This window comes from Haematobia irritans, chromosome 3, assembly GCF_050003625.1.
Source record: "Haematobia irritans isolate KBUSLIRL chromosome 3, ASM5000362v1, whole genome shotgun sequence".
Taxonomy (NCBI): domain Eukaryota; kingdom Metazoa; phylum Arthropoda; class Insecta; order Diptera; family Muscidae; genus Haematobia; species Haematobia irritans.
The window spans coordinates 123,415,293-123,423,077 of NC_134399.1; the positions used below are offsets into that span (position 1 = coordinate 123,415,293).

The 7,785-nt window shown below is 31.8% G+C and overlaps 1 protein-coding gene across 2 annotated transcripts in view; it reads right to left on the reverse strand.

The window, feature by feature from the left end:
* LOC142228212 (uncharacterized) overlaps positions 1–1,374 on the reverse strand; it is a 73,117-nt gene extending 71,743 nt beyond the window's left edge. The window contains exon 1 of one of the 2 annotated variants that reach the window (XM_075298578.1): positions 1,235–1,374. The gene's annotated coding sequence lies outside the window, so the exon portion shown is untranslated. Of the gene's footprint in view, positions 1–1,177 lie in introns of both variants that reach the window. The other variant, XM_075298579.1, reaches the window with a different exon arrangement.
* Between the last annotated feature and the right edge of the window lie 6,411 nt (positions 1,375–7,785).

A 7,785-nucleotide genomic window follows, 5' to 3' on the forward strand; every position in this document is an offset into this window, starting at 1 on the left:
ATATATATATATATATATATATATATTATATATATATATATATATATATATATATATATATATATATATATATATATATATATATAATATATATATATATATATATATATATATATATATATATATTATATATATATATATATATATATATGTAAAGATTGCATGTATCATACCCGGCAAAAATTTTGGACACGACAAAGGGGCAAAGACTCTACTATATTAACTATGATGTAGTTAATTCTTGCTATTTTTAAGAATTGCACGAAAATTTTAGCATCCGTTTGAAAAGGAACTTTTTCTGTGTTAAAACTATGAAAAAAATATCGTTTCCTTTGAAAAGAGCATTGCTAAATATGTTTGCTCTTGGAGAATATGCACAATTAAGTTTTTTTCTCGTGCACAAAATTTTTATGTTGGTCATTTTCTGAGTGTAGTCGTAAAATCATCAAATATTACAAAAATGATTAATTATTATTTGTAGCGATTTCCATTCACTGTGCTTTAAAACCGAATGGGTACCATTGCATAGGGAGAAACAAAATACGAAACGAACTATAACAACAACATAACTAAAGGAAGCAAACACACACACACGTGACATAATGGTTTGGGGGGTCTGTTGTCGTCGTCTTACTGCATTGGTTTATTTTTTTTTTGCTCCCTTCTCTGTTTCTAATAAAAAAAATGTCTTAGGCCAGGGAAAAGTATAAGAAATTTTAAAACGAATGTAAAGTAGTTGTATTAAAAGAATTATTGATATGTTCTTTAAATTTATTGCAAACGAATAAATTTAAATATTCCATTAGAGGGATACAAAAAACTTTAGTACATAATTCCACTGTATTTAGATATTATTTTTAAAATTTTTGTATATTATTTTCACTTAAGAATATGCAGCACAAAAAAGGAGCCACTTAAATTTTGTTTTAATGACGACAATGATTTTATTTTGTTGATTTTTTTGTTAAAATTTGTTTATTTTTGGTAAAGCGCCGCACACACACAAGACGCAAAATCTAAAAAATAACTTTTTTTGTTCGTTTACAAGTCGTTGGTTGGTTGGTTAAAAATACCAGATACAAAAAGTATCTGATGTAGTTTTCTATGAATGGCAATTATTAGTTGGTAGTTTTGTAGAGTGTTGTAAAGGTAATAACGTTGTTAGGAATTTTTTTACATTTATTTTTGTTCTATTTTTTTCTTATATTAATTCACCACCACATTATTCACTAACCGTTGACGAAAGAACCACTAAAGAATTAACCAGAACGTTGTAATGCGTTCCAATATCGAAAAATTACTGACTGTCACTGTCATCATATGGTACGTATTCAGTTGTTACCCACCAATTCGGCCAGTGGGAGCGCACAATTGCGTTCGTTTTCTTATTTTTTGTAAGGTATAGACTTTTTGCTGTTGTTGTTGTTGTTGCTGGATTTGGCTACTTTCCTCTCTCTCTCAATTTGGGGAACACATCTGTCATGTTCTCTTTCTCTCTTGACTCTTGTTCAGTGTTGCCGTTGGGGGCATTGCTGCTATAAAATGGGATGAAAAAGTTTGCATGTATAAAAAAGCTAATGTTGGATGTAGCCAGTGCACGTAAGAAATAAAGCTTAAGCTTCTTTGCATAAATAGTGGCCTACTTATGTCGCTACCTACAAGTCGTGAACAACCCTACTTATAATCCTATTTATAATAAGAATCGCAAATACAGTGGAATCTTGGTTTAACGAACGATATATTGTCAGGCCCTTTCTTATTTAGAAGAATTCGTTAAAATGAACGAGAATATTAAATGTTTGAAAATCGTAGTTTTTTCTACCAGATGAGTAAAAATTCATAACCATTTGGCAAAATTAAACTACAGATGTACTTAAAAAATATTACTTTAAATAATCCTTAAAAACCGATGAACTCAATATATATAGGTTATGTTAAGTAAGGTTGAAAAGGATCCAAGATTCGCTGTCTTATGGGGGCCTACACCCATGTCAATATTTGTGTGGTCTAACTTCTTGGATGAATTTCCTAATTTGTTTCCCGTCCCCGGTTTCAAGATGGGCCCAGGCATAGATAGTGTTCATAACAGGTTGGCTGATAAGTCCCCGGTCTAACAAAGAACAAGTATATACGGCCGTAAGTTCGGCCAGGCCGAAGCTTATGTACCCTCAATCATGGATTGCGTAGAAACTTCTTCTAAACACTGCCATCCACAATCGAATTACTTAAGTTGCGGTAACGCTTGCCGATGGCAAGGTATCTTAAAACCTCCTAACACCATCTTCTAAATTGTATGTAAGTCCATACGTGGTATATATTAAATCAAAAAGGCTCGATCCAATACGTATATAATTCAGTTTGACAAAGTAGACACAACATTTTGACAACATTTTCTACAGAAATAAAATTTTAACAAAATTTTCTATAGAAATAAAATTTTCACAAAATTTTCTATAGAAATAAAAATTTTTACAAAATTTTCTAAGAAAGAAAATTTTGACAAAAAATTCTACAGAAATAAAATTTTACAAAAAATTTTCTATAGAAATAAAATTTTGACAATATTTTCTATAGAAATAAAATCTTGGTAGATTATTTTTGGCTCGAGTGGCAACCATGATTATGAACCGAATAAAATTTGAACAAAATTTTCTATAGAAATAAAAATTTTGACAAAATTTTCTATAGAAATAAAATATTGGTAGATTATTTTTGGCGCTAGTTCCAACCATGATTATGAACCGAAATGGACCAATTTTTGTATGATTGGACCAATTTTGGTATGGTTGTTAGCGACCATATACTAACACCACGTTCCTAATTTGAACCGGATCGGATGAATTTTGCTCTTCCAAGAGGCTCCGGAGGTCAAATCTGGAGAACGTTTTATATGGGGGCTATATACAATTATGGACCGATATGGACCAATTCTGGCACGGTTGTTAAAGATCAAATACTAACACCATGTTCCAAATTACAACCGGATTGGATGAAATTTGCTTCTCTTGGAGACTTCGCAAGCCAAATCTGGGGATCGGTTTATATGGGGGCTATATATAATTATGGACCGATGTGGACCAATTTTTGTACGGTTGTTAGAGACCATATACCAATACCATGTACCAAATTTCAGCCGGATCGGATGCAATTTGCTTCTCTTTGAGGCTTCGCAAGCCAAATCTGGGGATCGGTTTATATGGGGGCTATATATAATTATGAACCGATGTGGACCAATTTTTGCACGGTTGTTAGAAACCATATGCCAATATCATGTACCAAATTTCAGGCGGATCGGATAAAATTTGCTTCTCTTTGAGGCTCCGCAACCCAAATCTGGGGATCGGTTTATATGGGCGCTATATATAATTATGGACCGATGTGGACCAATTTTTGCACGGTTGTTAGAGACCATATACCAACATCATGTACCAAATTTTAGCCGGATCGGATGAAATTTGCTTCTCTTTTAGGCTCCGCAAGCCAAATCTGGGGATCGGTTTATATGGGGGCTATATATAATTATGGACCGATGTTAACCAATTTTTGCATGGTTGTTAGAGACCATATACCAACACCATATACCAAATTTCAGCCGAATCGGATGAAATAGGCTTCTGTTAGAGGCTCCACAAGCCAAATCTGGGGATCGGTCTGGGGACCACGACCCAGAATATATATACTTTATGGGGTCTTAGAGCAATATTTCGATGTGTTACAAACGGAATGACAAAGTTAATATACCCCCATCCTATGATGGAGGGTATAAAAACACATTTTTTTGTCAAAATTCGGCCTTAGTTTCGGCGATCACCTTCATTGCAGCCAAATTTTTTCCCGGCGAGCATTCTTTTGAGGTCTGAGCACAAGAAAAAGTCGCTGGGGGCCAGATCTGGAGAATACGGTAAGCAATTCGAAGCCCAATTCATGAATTTTTGCCATCGTTCTCAATGAATTGTGGCACGGTGCGTTGTCTTGGTGGAACAACACTTTTTTCTTCTTCATATGGGGCCGTTTTGCCGCGATTTCGACCCAATAACGCCATATAATAGTCACTGTTGATGGGTTTTCCCTTCTCAAGATAATCGATAAAACTTATTCCATGCGCATCCCAAAAACAGAGGCCATTACTTTGCCAGCGGACTTTTGAGACTTTCCGCCCTTCGGAGACGGTTCGCCGGTCGCTGTCCACTCAGCCGACTGTCGATTGGACTCAGGAGTGTAGTGATGGAGCCATGTTTCATCCATTGTCACATATCGACGGAAAAACTCGGGTGTATTACGAGTTAACAGCTGCAAACACCGTTGTTGTTTTTGGTCAAATGTGAGCTCGCGCGGCACCCATTTTGCACAGAGCTTCCGCTTATCCAAATATTGATGAATGATATGACCAACCAACACGTTCCTTTGATATCTTTAAGGCCTCTGTATATCGATCAACTTCATTTTACGGTCATTCAAAATCATTTTGTGGATTTTTTGACGTTTTCGTCGGTAACCACCTCTTTCAGGCGTCCACTGCGTTCACCGTCCTCCGTGCTCATTTCACCACGCTTGAATTTTACATACCAGTCAATTACTGTTGATTTCCCTGGGACAGAGTCCGGAAACTCATTATCAAGCCAAGTTTTTGCTTCCACCGTATTTTTTCCCTTCAGAAATTGACTTACAGACGTCAAATTTTGACACGAATCATTTGAAGGTTGAAGCGACGCCATCTATGTGTCAGACCGGGGACTTATCAGCCAACCTGTTAGCTCCTTTCCATCGCAATAAGGATTGCAAAGTTTGCCGCAAAAAAGTCTACCATTTGTCAAAATAATTGCGATATAAAAGTATTTAATATACCCGCTTCCATGTTTTGACAATATTTATTAAAATCGCAATACTTCTTTTGGTTTTTAATTGGCATTTTTATTATTTTTTACTATATTTTCGTTCCTGTACATTTAACAAATTTTGAAATCTGAGAAAATTTTCAATAATTCTTTCTTTTACTACTTTTTACTACAAGTAAAGGAACGCAACTTTTAATAATGTTGATTTTTTAACTTTGGGATTTTTAATATGGGATTTTAATTTTTTTTGTTGGCGAAACAATATTATACCAGCGGCAACACTATATTTTTTACATTGTTTTGTTATTCTCTTCAAACAAAGAACGTTGTTTGATTTCTCATTTCCCTTCTGTACATTTTTTTTTCTCAATTCGCATTTTTCGCAAAAAAGTAGTTTATTATGAAGTTTGTTGTTATTTTCTTTTGTTGTCTCGTTGTGTTTTTATTCAATGCGCACTACAGCGACTTTTAAAAATGTTAACGACACACTGAAAAAAATTCATATGTTTTACTTGTGTAATATTCTGTTTCACTTCATATGATATGTTACACTTAATTAAAATATTAATTGTCCCAATTAATTATTAATTAATTAAATTTATAATAGAAAATTTTGTTAAGAATTTATCACTTTTTTATATAGACATAATATTCATTGATTCATTAATTGATTCATATCCATAAAAAATTAAATTTTGCAATCAAAATCAACTTAATTTTTAATTGAATCAATTAAAAAATGAATTGAATGCCAACAAATTTGCGCAGGAATGACAATTGTAAAAGCACAAAATAAAAATAAAGATACGGCTTTTTCCTACCTTAGAGGAAATGGTCCAAAAAGTATTCGTAAACACTTTCGTGTTTAGACTGTAAAACACGAACTTAGTATCGTCCTTAGGAGAAAATAAAACAGATTAGAATTATCACTACACTTCTCACAATTTCCGCTGCTACTTGTGATAATGTCTAGATCTTCAGGAAAATGGACTTCAGTGGAAATGTAACGTATTGACCAATGAGATTACTGATATAACATACTTCATGGGAAGTATGCAAGGAAATACCTTTCTTAGCTTTGTTGATATGCATGCACATAATGACAGCTGGTTCCCCGAACTGAGTTATGATTCGACAGGAGCAAATTGATTTACTTGATTACGCAGATCTCTGATGATGACATATAACAGTTACCATTGAATCAGTAATGAAGACCACCTTATCCAAGCTATCTGGAAGCATTTTACCATGCTCACCAAAGAGTTCTCCAGCTCCCCTCTGCTAATATCGCTGGCTGTTGACCCATACATCTGATCAAATTTCCTCCACGAAACATCGAATTTGACAGAGATGGATTCCAGCCGGTCTTGCAAAAGAGATCGACCGGCTTGATGCCTACTACAAACGCAGGATCAAACATCTGTAGGGGTCATATCTCCGATTTACACCAGATCGCTACTCTCCCAACTCTGGTCCCGTAGCTCTAAGTAGGGATAGAAAATGCAATTTTGAAGAAAATACAAAAAGGTATCTTTTTGAGCGAAAAAGTACTTTTCACTAAATTTCAACCAAAATTCCATTGGAAGATTATTGTCAAGAGCTCTTTTAGACTAAATTATGATTGTCAACTCCACAATTTTAAATATATATATTTTTTTGTTTTATATCCGCTTACAATAGTATTGTAATCGCGGTTGCCACAGTTGGTAGAATTCTTCCAAAAATGTTACGTCACAAATTTATAAATAAAAATAAATTTTTGACACAATTTTCTATAGAATAAATTTTTGACACAATTTTCTATAGAAATAAAATTTTGAAACAATTTTCTATAGAAATAAAATTTTGACAAAATTTTATGTAGAAATAAAATTTTGACAAAATTTTCTGTAGAAATAAAATTTTGACAAAATTTTCTGTAGAAATAAAATGTTAACAAAATTTTCTATAGAAATAAAATTTTGACAAAATTTTCTATAGACATAAAATTTTGACAAAATTTTCTATAGAAATAAAATTTTGAGAAAATTTTCTATAGAAATAAAATTTTGACAAAATTTTCTATAGAAATAAAATTTTGACAAAATTTTCTATAGAAATAAAATTTTGACAAAATTTTCTATAGAAATAAAATTTTGACAAAATTGTCTATAGACATAAAATTTTGACAAAATTTTCTGTAGAAATAAAATGTTAACAAAATTTTCTATAGAAATAAAATTTTGACAAAATTTTCTATAGAAATAAAATTTTGACAAAATTTTCTATAGAAATAAAATTTTGACAAAATTTTCTATAGAAATAAAATTTTGACAAAATTTTCTATAGAAATAAAATTTTGACAAAATTTTCTATAGAAATAAAATTTTGACAAAATTTTCTATAGAAATAAAATTTTGACAAAATTGTCTATAGACATAAAATTTTGACAACATTTTTTATAGAAATAGAATTTTGACAAAATTTTCTATAGACATAAAATTTTGACAAAATTTTCTATAGTAATAAAATTTTGACAAAATTTTCTATAGAAATAAAATGTTGACAAAATTTTCTATAGAAATAAAATTTTGACAAAATTTCCTATAGAAAAAAAATTGATAAAGTTTTCTATAGAAATAAAATTTTGACAAAATTTTCTATAGACATAAAATTTTGACAAAATTTTCTATAGAAATAAAATTTTGACAAAATTTTCTATAGACATAAAATAATTTAACCTATATCGGCCCATGGCTTCAAATTACAAAATCGAGCAAATAAATAAAAAACAAGTAAGAAAAGTCTAAAGTCGGGCGGGGCCGACTATATTATATCCTGCACCACTTTGTAGATCTAGATTTTCGATACCATATCACATCCGTCAAATGTGTTGGGTGCTATATATAAAGGTTTGTCCCAAATATATACATTTAAATATCACTCGATTTGGACAGAATTTGATAGACTT